Below are 18,540 nucleotides of genomic sequence, written 5' to 3'. Positions count from 1 at the left end.
CTCTCTTTCTGAAATTTTTCAATCTCACCAACCTTGTGGGTGTCATATCTACACACCAAGTATGCATGCATGCTCAGTCGGTCCGACTCTTTGTGACCCTAGGGACTGCCGCCCCACCAGGCTCCTATGTCCATGGGATTTCCTAGGTTAAGAATACTGGAGTGGGTTGCAATTTCCTACTCCAGGGGATCTTCCTGACCCAGGGATTGAATCTACGTCTCTTGCATCTCCCGCACGGGCAGGTGGACTCTTTACCACTGTGCTACCAGGGAAGCCCCACATACCAAGAGAGAACCCAAATCTTTTGATTTAAGGCACCACAGAAAGAAAATTTGACTATCCTTGCTTTCAGAAATAGAAATGCCTCAACATTTACCCATCCAGAGGTTAACTATGACAAGGATTGTTTGAAAATTCTGTTTGTTATCCCCAACTCTGCATCCACTCTCTAGGTAGGAATGGGGAAACTCAACAGTTTTCCAACTCTTCCTGAATCAGGTTATGAATTTCAGGGGTTATGAACTCCTAGGACATCAGAGATTCTCATGTTAAAATGCAAGAATAGACTTCCCCTTTCAAAGTCAAAAAAGCGAAAAGATTATTTGCACACCTCTGCCCTTTTCTTAATTACATATGGCAGTGTTAATTATCATTTCAAAATTTTATGAATGCATATCATAAAGGTTTTTGAATTATTGCTGCCGGTCTACCATCCAATTAGCCAATAAAATAAAAAAGTCAAATCGTGTTAGGGAAAGAAATAATTTCTCATCTTGTCTAGTGAGAACAGAATACCTGGGGAAAGAAGACAGGAACAGGCCACTGATTTCGATGTATTAGTGGCAGTCTAGGCTTGGGATTGCCAGGTCCTGTGACCTTGACAGCCTTGCATACTTCCCTTTTCATGGCAGTTTCAGGACACTGCATATCTGAGTTGTTGTTGATTTAAAACAGAACCCAAGGAAGAGCCAATGAGTGTGAGTGATGTCAGCTTCATTTACTACATTTTGAATGAGAGATCAAATAATGATTGAAATTCAAGAAGTAAAATTCTCTGAGTGCTAAAGAATTGATGCTTTTGAATTGTGGTGCTGGAGAAGATTCTTGAGAGTTTCTTGGACAGCAAGGAGATCAAACCAGTCAAACCTAAAGGAAACCAACCTTGAATATTCACTGGGAGGACTGATGCTGAAGCTGAAACTCCAATATTTTGGCCACCTGATGCAAAGAGCAGACTCACTGGAAAAGACCCTGACGCTGAGGAGGGCAAGAGGAGAAGGGGGTGACAGACAATGCAATGGTTGGAATGCATCACCAATGCAATGGACGTGAGTTTGAGCAAACTCTGGGAGATGGTAAAGGAGAGGGAAGTCGGGCGTGCTGCAGTTCATAGGATGGCAAAGAGTTGGACATGACTTAGTGACTGAACAAGAAGTAAAATTCTTGTCAAGTATATAAAAGCACAGGGCTTTTTACATCATTGACCAGGTGCATTTGTAACAAAAGGCCATGACAGTGTGCAATTCACATGCCCCCTCAACACAGAATAAAGCAACCCTCTCTACACCCCAAAAGAAATACACAGGCACAACTGATAGCAACCTCTATAAGTCCTTCTTGGCAAAAGGCTAGGGAAAAATAAGGTTAATAATAACGGAACGAAAATCACATACTAGGTGACGGCGATTCACATTACAGAGACATAATGTGTTCAACAACTCTGCCCAACAAAAGGACTGTTTGCATTTTCTTTATGTAGATTGGTTCCCTTTGGTTAAGCAGTTCTTTACAGAGCTGTATTTGAGGAGTTGGGGGCGTGGTTTTTAAGGGTATGTCTTAAAGGTCAACTAGAAATACATAAAGAAGCAACTCTTAAAACAGTAACAAGCAAGTGAGAATTAAGTTTCAATTAGTAAGAACTTCATTCCTACTCAGGTTTTCAAGACTGTACTTTCTGAATAACATGGGATATAGGACATGAAAAGAAAGTGAAAGTCACTCAGTCGTGTCCCACTCTTTGCAACTCCATGGACCTTCTCCAGGGGATCTTCCCAACCCAGGAATTGAACCGGGGTCTCCTGCATTGCAGGCAGATTCTTTACCAACTGAGCTACCAGGGAAGCCCCATAGATGCAGCCTTATGAGATGTGGACAATGCAATTTTCTCCAGAAGGAATCTCGGTCCTTCCCAGACCTCTGGCTGAATCTGAGAATCTAGAAAAGCTAAATTCAATGAGTTTAATTTGGTCTCTGTTAAAAATACAAATCCATCTGGGTTACTTTTAAAACTAGTAATAGTCAATTACTCTCTTGTTTAAAAAGATTTCAAACCTTTCCCCAATAGTTAGTTCTAATAACACGAAAGAAAACATTAATGTACTGTATCACTTAACTGAGTAATTTGTGTATTCACTGATTCTAGCATTTACTGAGTGCTTACTGTGAACCAGACAATGAAACTCAAAGATGGAAAAAGTCAGAGATGCTTAAAGCGTAGCCACAGAGGCAAATGAGCCAGAGAGCACCATGCCATCGCGTAGGTTGTCGGGGAGGTGGGCTGCAGAGGAGATGTTCCTGGCCACAGTGTGAAATGAAGACTTGCTGTTCCAAATAAAACATCAATTTCACAATTTTTTCTTCTGTCTAATCTGTCTGTATTTATTGATCAGGATTAGCAGAGTAGGACAGACCAAAGGGGGAATCTACATTAGGCAAAACTCAGGAGTAAGGATAGAATATTGTCGCAAGAAAATGTGCTGAATCACAGGAATGTTGACTGCCAATAAATATCTCCAGACCCTGCAGGACTGACTAAATCATTTATGGGTGTTTCCAAAAAGGGAGAGGAGAAAAGCAGCAGTGTGGGGAGGGAGGAACAGGCTTCTTGAGTTGGCTTTCTGCTAACCTGCACGCTCCACTACACCAATCAATCATTTTATGTCTTTTTTGGTGTTTAATGCTTGCATAATGATCTAATGGCGAGGAGAAATGAAGACAGATGCATTCATTTGCGTGAGTTCCCTTGTATAGCAAGGTTTACTGAACAAAGCTCGCAGTGAAGCACCTCGGTATATACTGACAATTTCTTTCTTTGTGATTTAAATTGCAAATGTTCCTCCCCAAATTAAGAGGGCTCTGTAGTCAAGACGGCAGTCTCTCCATATTAGCAAGCAGCTCAGGGAACAGATGATGCCCAACTGGCAAGGAATGAGCCGGTTGTGGATTTGACGTTTTCCTTAATCACCATGTTTAATTATCTTAGAAAATAAATTGCAGGTTTACATCTGTACCAGCACACACTCAACCAATAAGAATCTCACTGCTAGAATGAAATTTAGTTGTTTGTTGCTTTTCTTTGGGCTTGTAATTCAATCCTCTTTAGAAAGTTTTAAGAGAATTAACAGTGATATCTGGCAAAAACAAGACAAGTATGAAAAATTCTTGCAAACGAATAAGAAAATTCAATAACATAGGTGGTTAAAAATTAACATGCAGAAAGCCATAGCCTTTTATAAACAAACATCAACTAGTTAATGTTTTTGTAAAAGAAAAAACTGCATTTACAATAGCCAAAAAACTAAAATCCCTAAGGAAAAAAAATTAATGAAAAATATACATGATCTCTGTGAAGAAAACTTTAAAACACTTCTGAGGGAATATAAGACCAGAACAAAAGAAAAGGCATCCCATTCATTCATTCATTCATTCATTCACTCAGTAAAAACTGAGCACTTACTATGTACCAGGCACTGTTCTAGGCTTTGGAGATACAGAACTCAACCAAACAGAGACAATCCCAGATATCAAGGAACCGATATTCCATAACCCAACATAAAAACTATGGCAATTCTCCCTAAATTATAAAGTTCACAATATCAATAAAAACGCCAATAGTATTTGTGGGGCACAAGGTATATTTTATATTATTGCAAAAATGGAACATGCATCCTTGCAAAGTTTCTGTGAAAAATGATATTCCTAAAGTCTACCAGCTGGCTGTTTAATGTTGCTAATGAAAGAACAGAAAGAGCCTTCACAGGAAGACAGGCTACTGAAAGAGGTGCTGGGTTATGACTGGATGTTACACCACCAAAGGTATCGCCCCTGAGAAAGATAAAGAAGAAGGAAGAAAAAGATGTACCATAGGTGTAGGGCCTACAGAACCCAGATCAGACCATCTTAGTGCTTTGTAGTATGAAGACTTTTGCATAGAATAAAGATATAGCATAATCATCTTGTTTTCTTCTGTGAAACTCTTGGTGTCCAGAAGTTCTTGCCTCGTTGATTATTTAAAAAGTCCAATTAGGCTTACAGCAGGAAAAGAGAGTTACTTGTAATTTTTGGAAGGTCCCTAAAATTCAGGGGCTAATGATCAGGCAATTGCAAAGTGAACAATTGTAATAACACTTGCTGAAAGCAGGGAGATGGACACAAAAAATGACAATTACAGCAAAGAGTGATGACAAGAGTAAGTGCAGGGTCACCATGGTGTAGCCTGGGAGGATCCATCACCAGACTGGATAAGTCGTACTCTGGACAGTTCCTCAGAGGAGTTATTTTTGAGTGAGGTCTTAAAGGTAGCCTCATCTCAGCAAGTGGAAGGGCGGTGTTAAAGGCAGAGGAACAAGAAATGGTAGATGATGACCTAGGTTTTTGGATGTGCAGTTCAATTTGCACTTTTTCAATTTTGGATGCATGTTAGAAGCATCTGGGGAGCTTGGAAATACCCGTGTGCGGACCCAGCCCAGACCAAATCAGTCTGAACACCACCTCCTGGTGGTGGTTCATTGCTCAGTCATGTTGGACTCTTTGTGACCCCATGGACTGTGGCCTGCCAGGCTCCTCTGTCCATAGGATTTCCTAGGCAAGAATACTGGATTGGGTTGCTATTCTCTTCTCCAGGGGATCTTCCCAACCCAGGGATCAAAGCCCATGTCTCCTGCACTGCAGGCAGAAACTATTAACTGTGAGATATTTAATTGAATCTGTTAAATAAATATGTATTTATTTATTTATTAACTTATTTATGTGGCTTCACTGGGTCTTAGCTGCGGCATGCAGGATCTTTTTTGCATCCTTTGGGGTCTTTTTCACTGTGACACACAGGTTCCAGAGCATGTGGGCTCAGTAGCTACGGCACTTGGGTTTACTTGCAGCATGTGGAATATTAGTTCCCTGACCAGGGGCCGAACCCACATCCTCTGCACTGTTAAGGTGGATTCTTAACCACTGGATCAGCAGGGAAATTTCTTAAGTGAATCTTAATTGTAAGAGTCACATGCAGTTGCAAGAAATAATGCAGAGAAGCCCTTGATCCCTTTTACCTTGTTTTCCCCTGATGGTAACCTCTTGCATAACTATAATACATATATTATATATATGTAGGATATTGACCTTGATGAAGTCAAGATACAGGCGTTTCCATCACCACAGGCGTCCCACATATTATCCTTTATAGATCACCCACTACTCTCTTACTCCAACCCTTTTTAAAAACTCCTTACCCTATTCTCTGTGTTTATAACTTTGCCATTTTAAGAATGTTAAATAAATGCAGTCACACAGTGTGAAAACTTTGTGGTTGACTTTTTACACTCAGAATAATTTTCTGGTGAGTTATCCAAGTTGTGTGTAGCAAGAGTTCCTTTCCCTTGTCAAGTAGTGTCCCATGGTATAGACGTACAAAGTTGGTATCACTGTCCACCTGTTGAAGGACATTTTGGATGTTTTCAGTTTGGGGCTACTATGAATAAAGCTGCTACAAACACTTATATATGAGTTTCTGTGTGGACATAATTACTCATTTATCAGGGATAAATGCCCAGGAGTACAAGTGCTAAGTCATACAGTAGTTGCATATGTAGTTTTCTAATGAGCTGTCAAATTGTTTTCCAAGATAGCAGTGCCATTTTGCATTCCCACCAGCAGCGAGTGAACGATCCACTGGCATTCTCGCCCGTACTCGATTGTCACTGTTTTTATTTTTATTTTAGCCATACTGATATGCGTGGCTGTCAGTGATATCTAACTCTGGTTTTAATTCTTGGGAAAGTTGAGCCATTACTCTAATGGGAGATGTGGGAATTTGTGCGTAGGTACTTATTTGCCATCTGCATATCCTCTTTGGTGAAATGTCTTCTCAGGTCTTTTGCCCATTTTCTAATTAGATTGTTTGCTTTTTTTTAAGGTTGAGTTTTGAGTTTCTTATATACTTTAGATACTAGTCCCCAGTTGAATATGTGGTTTGCAAATATATTCTTTCAGTCTGTAGATTTTATTTCATTCTCCTAACAAGGTCTTCTGCAGAGCCAACAGTTTTAATTTTGATGAAGTCTAATTCTCTTTTTATGGGTCACGCTGCTGTCAAGTTTTAAGAATTCTTTGCTGGGCCTTGGATCCTGGAAATTTCTCTTGTTTCTTCTACAGTTTCTAAAAGTTCTTATAAGTTCTATAATATTATGTAATAACCATAATATTTACATTTAAGTCTGTTATCCATTTTTAAGTTAATTTTTACATAAGGTATGAGATTTAGTCATGGTTCATATATATAACTTGGGGGGTAGAGAGTGGGATGGGTGTTCAATTTCTCCAGCACCATCTGTTGAATAAGCTATCTTATCTACCGAATTGCTTTTGAACCTTGTGAAGAATCAGTCTGTCACTGATTCAATGGACACGAGTTTGAGCAAACTTCAGGATATAGTAAAGGAGGGAAGCCTGGCGTGCTGCAGTCCATGGGGTCACGAAGAGTTGGATACAACTGAACACAACAACCACAGTCCCTTCACAGATACTATGCAGCCTTCATTACTATATCTATACAATAAGTCTTGAAAGTGTGTAGGCTGATTGCTTCTATTTTATTGCTTATAAAAATTATTTCAGTTCTTCTAGTTCCTTTGCCTTTCCAAATAAATATTAGACTAATCTTGTCTATATCTACAGGAACTTTTGCTGGTATTTGGATAGGATTTGGATTAAAGCTGTATATCAATTTGGAAAGAACAGACATCTTTACTATGTTGAGTCTTTTGATCCATAAACACAATATATCTTTTTAACTAGGTAGAAACTTCTATGATTTCTTTCATCAGCATTTTGTAGTTTTCAGCATATAAGCCCTATACATGTTTTGTTAGTTTTGCACAAAAGTATTTTATTTTGGGTGAAAATTGAAAATGGTATTGCAATATTAATTTTGATGTACATATGTCCATAGCTAGCATACAGATATGTATTTGATTTTTATATATCTACCTCATACATTGTGGCCTTGGTGAACTCACTTAAGAGTTCTGGGAATTTTTTTGTAGATTATAGAGTTTTCTATGTAGACAATCATGTCATCTGCAAGAAAGTATAGTTTTTATTTGTTTCCAATCTATATGCCTTTTATTTCCCTTCCTTGCCTAAAGCACAGGCTAGAACTTCCAGTACTCTGTTGAATAAGAGTAATGAAAATGGATATTCTTGCCTTGTTCCTTATCTTAGGGGAAAAGAAATCAGTATTCCATTAAGTATTATATTACCTGTAGGTTTTCTGTAGATTTTCAAGTTGTGGACATTCCCCCCATTCCTTTTTTTTTTTTCTGAGAGTTTTAATCATGAGTTTAAATTTTGCCACATTCTTTTTGCACTGGTATGATGATGTGATTTTTCTTCTTTAGTCTGAAAATATCCTGAATTACATTGATTGATTTTCTAACATTGATCCAATCTTGCATTCCTGAAATACACTCCATTTGCTCACAGTATATAATTCTTTTTTTTTTTTTAAATATTGCTGAATTTCATTTGCCAGTGATTTGCTAAGGACTTTTTTGCACCTATGAAAGTGAAGGTTGCTCAGTTGTGTCCAACTCTTTGCAACCCCATGGAATTCTCCAGGCAAGAATACTGAAGTGGGTAGCCTTTCCCTTCTCCAGGGGAATCTTCCCAACCTAGGGATCAAACCCAGGTCTCCCGCATTGCAGGCAGATTCTTTACCAACTGAGCTATGAGGGAAGCATCTATATTCATGAGAAATATCACCTGTAGTTTCTTTTTTTTCCCTTTGGTTTGGGTATCAGTGTAATAATACTAGCTTCATAAAATGAATTGAGAAATGCATCCTTTCCTCTTCTATTTTTCTGGAAGAGATTGTAGGATTGCTGTTTATTCTTTTTTAAGACATTTGTTATAATTTTCAATGAAGCCATCTGTGTCTGGAGGTTTTAAATTACAAATTCATTTCCCTTAATAGTTTAACGACTGTTCAAATGATCTATTAGAGATGTGGTGACTTGTGGTAGTTTGTACTCATCAAGGAATTGGTCCATTTCAATTAGATGAAGATCCTTACAGGTGGGGAACTGGGCACTGGGATCTATTTTAAAACCTCCACAGGTAATTCTAACATGCAGTCAAGACTGAGAAACACTTATTTAGGGTTAGCCTGTTATTAGGGTAAAGCAGTAGCCTTTGTGATGACAACATGAACATGGGAAAAAGACATTTGATTTGGGTCAAGGAGAACCATTGGAAGGTCACTGCAGTACTCTAAGATATTAATAACTTAGGCTAGGCTGTGTCAGGGCTGTCCAGGTGGTGCTGGTGGTAAAGAACCCACTTGCCAATGCAGGAGACATAAGAGACCTGGGTTCGATCCCTGGGTCAGGAAGATCCCCTGGAGGAGGGCATGGCAACCTACTCCAGTATTCTTGCCTGGAGAATCCCCACGGACAGAAGAGCCTGGTGGGCTGCAGTCTATAGGGTCGCACAGAGTCGAACACAACTGAAGTGATTTAACACTCAGGTTGTGCCAACAAATGCAAAAAGGAATAATGGTCCAACCACAAAGGAAGCTTATTTCACTCACATAGAAGCCTGGGGGTGGGGGGTGGGGTGGGTGTTCCCAATCAGCAGCCTTCTCTGCTTCACATGGAGATTCGGGGATTTCTGCTTCCTTCTCTTTTGTGACTCTGTCATCCCCCAGGGCTCTGGTTCCCAAACTGTGTACAAGGTGCCCGGTGGTTCCACAGTGAACTCACAGAACCGGGTGAACTATCTTTAAAATGCGAGGGAATGACAGCCATAGTTGGTATCAGTTGGATAGAATACCACCTACCAGCTATAGGCAGTTTTGTTCAACATTAGAACACAGCCCTGCTTTTCTTGATAGCCTATCTTTCCAATGCTTTTTTCTTTTTTTGGTGGTGGTTTCTGTGACAAGATAGGAAGTTCCATGTGGCACGATGTGGAACAGGAAATGAACTTGTCAATGTTTCGATGTGAAGGTTTGAGAAGCTGTGCAATGCCCAACACACACACATATCATTACTAAGTGCTTGTGGTTCTTTAAATTTATACATGGTATATTTTTTCAAATGGCTACTAAATGGTTAGGAGATAATATGGATGATTTTGTTTGGACCTAGATACTAATAAGTGGGGCTACTGATATTTCATTTGACCTGTGTTAAATGAAGGGCTCTGTGAACAAAGGGAGTTTGGAAACTTTTGCCTTAGGGCTGTATCTTGTCTGCATTTCCCTGGGGGAAGGAGACAAATAACTCTCTTAACAGCCACCACTGGCCTGCTTCTGTTCACATCCCAAGGGCAAGAACTGGTTCCATATCCACATCTAATTGTAAGGGAGGCCAAGGACTGGAGTGTGGACAGATGCTAAGGCAAAAAGGGAGGCATGGGCCTGAGGGAACAGGTGGGAACACGTGAGAAACTGCAATCCATCAGTAGCTGTGTGGATGGCACCAACTCCAGATACACCGGGATGAATTTCCCTGAGTCAGACACACATTAGTGTGGGGAGCGAGGAGCTGGGAGGGATGGTGGATCTCAGGGTTTCCACCTTGTTGATTTGGGGCTGTTGACACCAGCCACCAAAAGGGAATTAAGAAGAAGAGAGAAGTCTGTGTTGCTGAGACTGATTGGAGAAGGCGAAATCACATGATACAATGCTAGTTACAGAGAACTGAAATAAAATTTAAGTACCAGGGAAAACCTAGTCTTAGAATGCTTTTTGTCACATCCCAAACAAAGGGTTTGTAAGACCCTCACCTTGGAGTCATATCACAAAAAGAGAAAAGGCATTTTAAAAGCAATCACTGGGGCTTCCCTGATGGGCCAGTGGCTAAGACTTTATGCTCTTCATGCAGGGGGCCTGAGTTCGATCCTTGGTGAGGGAACTGAATCCTGAATGCTGCAACTGAAGATCAATTAAAGATCCTGCATGCCACAACTTAGACCTGATGCAGCCAAAATAAATAAATAAATAAAAATATTTAAAAACTAAAAAAACCCCAAAAGCAACCATCATGGGCACATTCAGCAAAGTATGCCGTGATGGAGCCCTGTGTTAGTCATTCGGTCGTGTCTGACTCTGAAATCCCATGGACTGTAGTGTGCCAGTAGCCATTCCCTTCTCCAGAGGATTCTCCCGACCCAGGGATTGAACACGGGTATCCTGCTCTGTAGGCAGATTCTTTACCGTCTGAGACACCAGGGAGCTCTTTACTTACTGAACTTCCATTCACTAGCAGATTTTAAAAATTATGTCATCAACAGTAAGATAGAAATGCTACTGATGAAAACTTAATACACAAAGCCACAAGCTTTCAGATGCTAGTGACAGAGATGGTGTTTTCTTCCTGCCTGTGTGTCCAGGGCCTAGAATGGTACCTGGCACTGTGGTAGGCGCTTCCTGGGAGCTGCTGAATGAATGGGTGCATCAGTCCCAACACAGGGAATTATGACCTGGAGATGAGCATCAGCTTGCGGCAAACAACTCTTGCTGTGTGGTGCCAAAAGGCAGAATGATAAAGTAGGAGCAGACAGTTATTTCCCTAAGCTTCTTGGGTTGATTATTATTATTATTATTTTTTTTTTACCATTGCCTTCATAAGGGGATTGAAGCTCAAACCAGAATACTATTGGAGAGAATATTATTGCTCACAATACAGTTTTATCTGTATATTACTTTTAGTGGTGCCACTGGGAAGTTTATCCCCCTCAGGAAATAAACAGATGCTTTTTCCAGGACTCATTTCAAGTTCCTCCTATCATCCCCTGGTTCAGCAAAGCTGCTGGGCTCAAAGCTGGGTTTCTGTGATGAATGGCTGCATTTTCTGTCTCAGTTCTTGCCACCCAGACTAGTAGGGAAAGGTCTTCTGGCACTTTCCACCTTTGTTTACTGACATGAGGGATGCACCAGAATTTTTCTCATCCCCTGGGAATCTGAACATAAGTTAGATTCATGGCAGGGATGTACAGCACATAAATACTACCTTTCACAAATATTCATGTGGAATAAAATTATGATCTGTATTTATCTCCCACGGTGACGGGGTGGGCTAGATTAATATCTGCATGTTTCTCAGGTCACCTCTAGAGAAAGAGGATACACAAATATGCAGTACCAACCACAAAAATCTGAGACCCCTGAAAGTACATGATGTATAGATCAGCATTTTAAAAAAATAGATAAGCAGACATGTGGATTCTTGGTGTAAGTGACTTAAATATGTCTCTTGAAGCATTTAGAAAAAATATCACTGCTTTTAAATTACTGCAATACTAGGATTCTTTCAGCTTTCTATTTTTCCAAAATCGATGATATAACTGTCAAAATTTGCTTCTAAGTTTCCCAGTGTCACAATTTATAAGTTATGTAATTTTTTTCTGGGGGGGGGGTCTTAGCTTCCTTATCTGAAACAAGGATAATGAAACTACCTACCTTTAGGTGAAGAAAAAGGAACCCTTCTACACTATTGGTGGGAATGTAAATTGGTGCAGCTACTATGGAGAACAGTACGAAGGTTCCTTAAAAAACTAAAAATAGAACTGCCACATGGATCCTGCAGTTACACTTGTGGGCATGTACCCGGAGTAAGCTAATTCAAAAAGATACATGCACCCCAATGTTCAACTGCAGGACTGTTTACAATAGCCAAGACACGGCAACAATCTAAATGTCCATCGGTGGATGACTGGATAAAGAAGATGTGGTATATATATTTTATACACACACACACACACACACACACACAGATATGCATATAAGGGCTTCCCTGGTGGCTCAGACGGTAAAGAATCTGCCTGCAATGCGGGAGATCTGGGTTTGATCCCTGGGTTGGGAAGATACCCTAGAGGAGGGCATGGCAACCCACTCCAGTATTCTTGCCTGGAGAATCCCCATGGACAGAGGAGCCTGGTGGGCTACAGTTCATGGGGTTGCAAAGAGTCAGACATGACTGAGTGATTAAGCACAGCATAGCATATACATATAAAATAGTATTATTACTCAGCTATAAAAAGAACACACTAATGAAATTTGCAGCAATATAGATAGACCTAGAGATTATGTATTAAGTGAAGTACGCCAAAAACAAATATATAATAACACTACACGTGGAATCTAAAAAAATGATACAAATGAAATTATTTATGAAATAGAAATAGACTCACAGACATAGAAAACAAACTTATGGTTACCGAAGGGGAAGGTGTGGGGAGGGATAAATTGGGAGGATGGGATTAACATATACACATTACTGTAGATGAAATAGATAACCAATAGTATTTTGTAATAACCTGTAAGGGAAAAATCTGGAAAATATGAATCACTTTGCAGTATACCTGAAACTAATACAACACTGCAAATCAACTCTACCTGATTAAAATAAAATATAGATATATATTTATCTTCAAATAAAGTTGTATAATTTTTGCTATAAAACATTTACTGCTTCTCATACACCATTCTCTGTTCTTGCTTTTAGATCCAGCATAAGAATTTGTTTTCAGCATATGAGTCAAGGGCATGGTTTCCAGAGAACTGTGAGGTGGTGTCCAGGACCACTGAGACATGTACATTCCTATGCACATGCGTGCACGGGCACACACACCTGGCCCAGACACACACACCACACCACCACATTCGTGATAAGCAGGCCCTGGAAACAAGATGCTCTCAACTAACTATACTTCAATTAAAAAAAAAAAATGACCTACCCTTAGGGTGTCGTGAAGATTAAGTAATAAAATCCTCATTAGGAACTTACGATAGTACCTGCCACATAGTGTTCAATATGGTATTACTGTTATCATCATTATTATTATCTGGATATAGGAAAAATTTCAGGCATGCAGGTTGCTAATCTTCTACTGTATTTTTGATTGTTATGAAAAGAAGACAAAACAGTTGGCAGCAGTACTTAACCCCTTGTTGAAACACAGATTCCTTTCAGAATCTAAAGAAAGCCATGGGTTCTATTCTCAGAAAAATTGTGGCTACCATTTCAGGGGAATTCATGGACACCCTAAACTCCATCCATGTGCTCTACTTAAGAAATCCTGCAGATCTGAAGTCAGATTAGATGTGAGCAAGGTGAAAATCAAAGAACACCCCCTGCTGGCTGACATTTTATAATCTGTGTGCATTTCAGGTAGGGGTCATGAAACAGCAATAATGTGGAATAACGTCAAACCTATCAGTGATATGTTCCTATGGAGTCATAGAAAAATCAAGATGAAACTATATTCAATTTTTCAGAAACAGGAGATGACTTGTCTCGGTGAAACTCCCCTTACCCTGAGTGGGATGGCCTGAGAGGTAGACATTTATATCTGAGAATCCATAAGGACGGGCAAAAGGCACTGGCCAGGAGACCCAGTGACTGCACTTGTCTCAGGAGCCCCAGGCACGTTTTCTTCGGGAAAACTTCCCCATCTGTGACTTTTTACTTGCAGGTGGTTGTACTCAAATTTTTAATGTTGTTGACATGGTTGAAACCGAGATTCTACAAGTGAAACTAAGCAACTGGCATGGCTAAATTTGAAATCACTCTGATCTTCAATGTTTTCCTAGAAAAGCTAACTTCATTTCCACAGCTACTTGTGGATCATTTTGGTCCAAAAACATTTTGTGAGGATCTGTTATTTTCAGACTCTGCTAGGGGCTAGCATTTCCAAGACCCCATAATCACAGCCTCTTCCTTTCTGTACCTTACATTCCAAACATCTAAGAGACAAACGTCAATACTAATAATTTCAGTGAAATGTGGCTGGTGCAGCATGGCCTAGGAGCCTGAAGAATAACAAACAGTTCAACCTTTGGTCCAGGGCAAACTCCCTGCAGGCTATGAATGTGTCTTTGGAGGCTTAATTTCTTTCTTTAGGTGAAAGTAACTTGCAAATATTACTAGCATATCAGTCTAATAATTGGAGATATGGAGGTATCAGAATTTGCTTAGTACATTAATGAGATATTGTTGCGGGAGAGTCTTTTATTTTTGCATGTCTTTTAGAATATCCTTTTGGCTAGTATCTTATACTGAATAACTATTTAGATATGAAAACCAGAGCTCCCATGCTAGGATTAGAGTGATGAAATCGTCTGGTCTGAGAGTTCTACTGAACAACAAGGGATGAGAAGTATGTCTTGTCTAGCTGTGTGAGTGAGAAGAAACACTTGCAAGCAAAGGAAAACCATGAAATTAAAAAGGATACATGCACCCCTATGTTCAGAGCAGCACTATTTACAAGAGCCAAGATAGGGAACCAATCTAAGTGCCCATAGACAGATGAATGGATAAAGAAGATACGGTACATGTTAACACATACAAAGGAATATTACTCAGCCATTAGAAAGAATGAAATAATGCCATCTGCAGCAACATGGGAGGACCAAGAGATTATCACACTAAGCAAAATAAGTCAGACAGAGAAAGACAAATACCGTATGATATCACTTATATGTGGAATCTAAAGTATGATACAAATCAACATACCTACAAAACAAAAACAGATTCACAGACATAGAGAACAGTCATGTGGTGGCCAGGGTGGGAGGAGGAGGTAGGGAAGGGAAGGAATGGGAGTTTGGGATTAGCAGAGGCAAACTCTTATACATAGGATGGATAAACAAGGTCCTACTGGATAGCACACGAAACTATGTTCAAGACCCTGTGACAAAGCATAATGGGAAAGGATATGAAAAAGAATGTAGATATATGTATAACGGAGTCACTTTGTTGTACAGAGGAAATTAACACTACATTGTAAATACTTCAATGAAATTTAAAAACAAAAATACAGAAGAACCAACAAAGGCAAACCCTGAGACAGACAGACATCAGGTGAGGCTGCATAGGCAGCTCGCGGGAGCGAGGCACCAGGGAGTTAGGGGCTAAACGCGGCTTAGGGGCCACTGCTTCTCCAAAGACAACGGAAAGAACCATGATCGTGGGGGGCATTCTGCCTGAAAAAGAAAGGAAGGGAGGATCAATTTCAACAACAAATCAGACTTCTTAAACACTCCGGACAAAATGGGGCTTAGGGCTACATTTACTTGGCCTCCTTTTTCCACGGAGACGTCCCCATGAGTCTTCCAGGAGTGAGAGCAGGATTGAAGAGAAAACTTACAACGAAGAAATCTCTAACACCATTTAAGATTATCTATCTTTTTAAAGCAGTTAGTACTTTTCAAAATGGTTCACATCTGTCTTCTAACTTAACCTTCAGGATACCTGTGTAAACAGGACAACACTTTCATTTTATAGATTAAGAAACCTGAGACTTGAAAACTGGTTTAAGTAGAAGTTTGCATCCGTTTTAGGTGCGTGAGATTGCCTTCTCATAAAACTGACTGCTACACATGTTCAGACAGTCATAAACTAATGGCGATACTAATGGACACAAGAATGTGTAGATGAAACACCCCTGAGAAAAGACCTGAAAGATAAGGGCAGCCTCTGGCTGACTCCAAGCGGCCAGGGCAACAGTAAATCAGTAAATCTGTCCCTCTCATTTTGTTACAGATGTCAGGGGGCATTTACATGACTTTCTCTTGTTTTATGAGATTTGATCCATTTAAAATAAAGGAACAGATGGAAGACTAATAGAGCAGTCACTGCAGATAACCAAGAGGCAAGGCACCAAGGGAGCCCTATGGGCTCTCCATGGAGAAGCCAGGCAGCCTGCTGCAGTCGGTTTCCGTTCTTAGAGCCTCACTGGGCCCCACTGGACCGGAACTGGAGGGGGCTGTGCTGCCCACGTCAAGGACACCCACCTCGTCCTACAGCCACATCATCCCTTTCAGCTTCCTTTACCCTGACAAGCAGGGTATCTCTATTGGTCCTGCTCTTTTCCTTCCTGCCCTCCTTGAGAAACAACCATATTCTTGTCCTGGTGGAAAGGCTCGCTATAAGGGTGAGCAGAAAGGTAATGAGCAGACAAACCAGAGACATCATTTCCTTTGCTCAGTGCCTACTTGTATCAGTACATCAATTGCCATATATAACACCACCTTATCCAAGTATCTTGTAGCCTCAATCTGAGTATGAAATGTTTTAGTCCATTCTACCCCGCCATCTATCCCTCCCCTCATCCCTCCCTTTCTCCGTTCATCCATCCATCTATCCCTTTCTCCATTTACCCTTCCCTTCATTCACCCATCCACCCCTCCATTGGAAAATCTACTGATGATTTGCTACTAGGCATCTTGTTACCAAGCAATAAACAAGACAGACTTAATCCTTGCCCTCAAGGAATTTATATTTCAGTAGGAAATACAGATCCTAAGCATTTCAAAATCATAACAAACATGATTAGTGAAACAAAGAGTGAGGGTTCTAGTCTGAGGCTAACTAGGGAACAACTGCTTGAAAAATATTTGCAACTAGTTCATTATGCCCTGGAAAAGCCAGCCATATTGCCTTGGGCATGTTGCATTTAGTTTAATTCTAAAGAGAGAAATAAACTAAACTGTTTTAGAAGTACCATATTTCATTGACTTCACTGTCATCACTTTTAAGGAATATTGCTGTTTTATTCACCACTAAAAAAAATGATGCCAATTAAATTACAACATAATGCTTTCTTTTCACTAAGTTAAAATTTTTTTTATAATTACAAAGGAACTCGGAGTACATACATAAGAAGGAAAATGTACATTAAATAAGTTAGTTAAGGGACTTCTAGATCTTCGTCACATTCACTCCTAAACTAGTGTCACAGAAGCCCTTATTTGCCATATGACATTGCCCTCTGGACATCAAGAACACTGATGATGCAGATATCGGAGAGAGGGCTCTGCTATCGTCTCCTGGTTTTTCCTCCAAGCTGCTGAGACCCATCTGACAAGTTATGATGCTTAGACTTCCTTGATCTTTCCCCAAAGTGTCAACAGAACGGTTTAGACAACAATGCAAGTTCCTACCTCAAATGGTCCTTAAATGATTTGTTGCCTGAAACTTCAAGGGGCTGCATTTATCCAATCATATTATCAGGAATTACAACCAAGTAAGAGCATGCACAGGCAACAATGACTGCAGGTTCAAGAACAACTCTAAGGTGCATCCTGATTTCACAGTAATTAAAATGAGAGGAGGCATCCTTCAAATAAATGAAATTCACTGTTCTCTAAATTCACTTGCAGCTGACGTTCTTAGGTACCCACGGAGGAGGAGAACACACAGACACAGTTATAACTAAATCCCTTGTCCTAACTTCAGCTCCTCTTTTCTGCTTTCTCTTCTGTTCCTCCAAGTAAAGTTTTGTTTCCAAAGATGTTTCTTTACTGGGAAAAAGCAGGTGTGAAGCCCCATCAGATGACAGGCATGGCCACTCCCAGCTCTGGCATTCTGTAAGGCTGTAATAATAACACACAGGTAAAGCTACTCACTTGTTAAGTTTCCAGGACATTCACTACCACAGGCTTCTTTCCAAGCCTTGGGAGAAGTCCTAGTGAGGTGTTCACATGGTCACATGGTCTTGTAAAAATTTTAAAATATACTTTTGTATTTTTCTCCTTAAAGAGCTGCCTTCCCTCAAATTGTATAAGCTTTGGGTACCAGAAAACCTAGATTTTTCTTTGATCACAGCACTTTACATCTGTATACCACTTGAAGAGGAGCCTAGTAGAGTCACATATTTTCTCATTTGATTCTTACAGAAACCTAGGACACCCTATCATGCAAACCATTTTGCTAGAACTTAAAACCAGGTGCTCTCACTATGAATGCAGTCTTCTTTTTCATACACCACCTTGGTTAACAAGGGATGCCTTGGCTTGGCAAATTGCCAAAGCGACTCTGGCCAAAATAAAGTTCCAAATTCTAACAAAAATTCCTGTTTTTTTTCTTCTCAAATATAAGTATGACACATAAAACTACTTGCGGTTCAAGCAGATTGTGAAGTCACTTTTAAACAATGGGAATAGAATATTTTCTGATTTGTATTGAGTTAGTGACCTGCCAGACCCTCATTTGGAAGGCCACACCAGTCCCAGAACTAATATCTTTGTGTTGAAGCTCATGAGAAATACGCCCCGCTGAATATTGAAAGAAAAAGCTTACTCCTCTTTTGTTGCTGTTTGGTTTAATCTTTGTTCCACTCAGTGATATACACACAGACACAGGAAAATATTTTTCTCCTATCTGAAATCTGGATGTATAATTCCTGAAAAAATATTACTCCTGTCTTTTCTTCCTCCACTGCATATTCTTCTTCAACAGATTCATCATGTGGTCTGAATACAAT

General features: G+C 40.0%; 1 protein-coding gene across 3 annotated transcripts in view; it reads right to left on the bottom strand.

Annotated features, from left to right (window-relative positions):
• The window catches only part of GRIP1 (glutamate receptor interacting protein 1), a 442,838-nt gene that overhangs the window by 165,810 nt on the left and 258,488 nt on the right, over positions 1-18,540 (bottom strand). The gene's annotated exons all lie outside the window — the stretch shown is intronic.

The sequence above is a fragment of the Dama dama genome, chromosome 3 (genome assembly GCF_033118175.1).
Source record: "Dama dama isolate Ldn47 chromosome 3, ASM3311817v1, whole genome shotgun sequence".
Lineage (NCBI taxonomy): Eukaryota > Metazoa > Chordata > Mammalia > Artiodactyla > Cervidae > Dama > Dama dama.
This window is presented reverse-complemented; position numbering and strand designations above follow the sequence as displayed.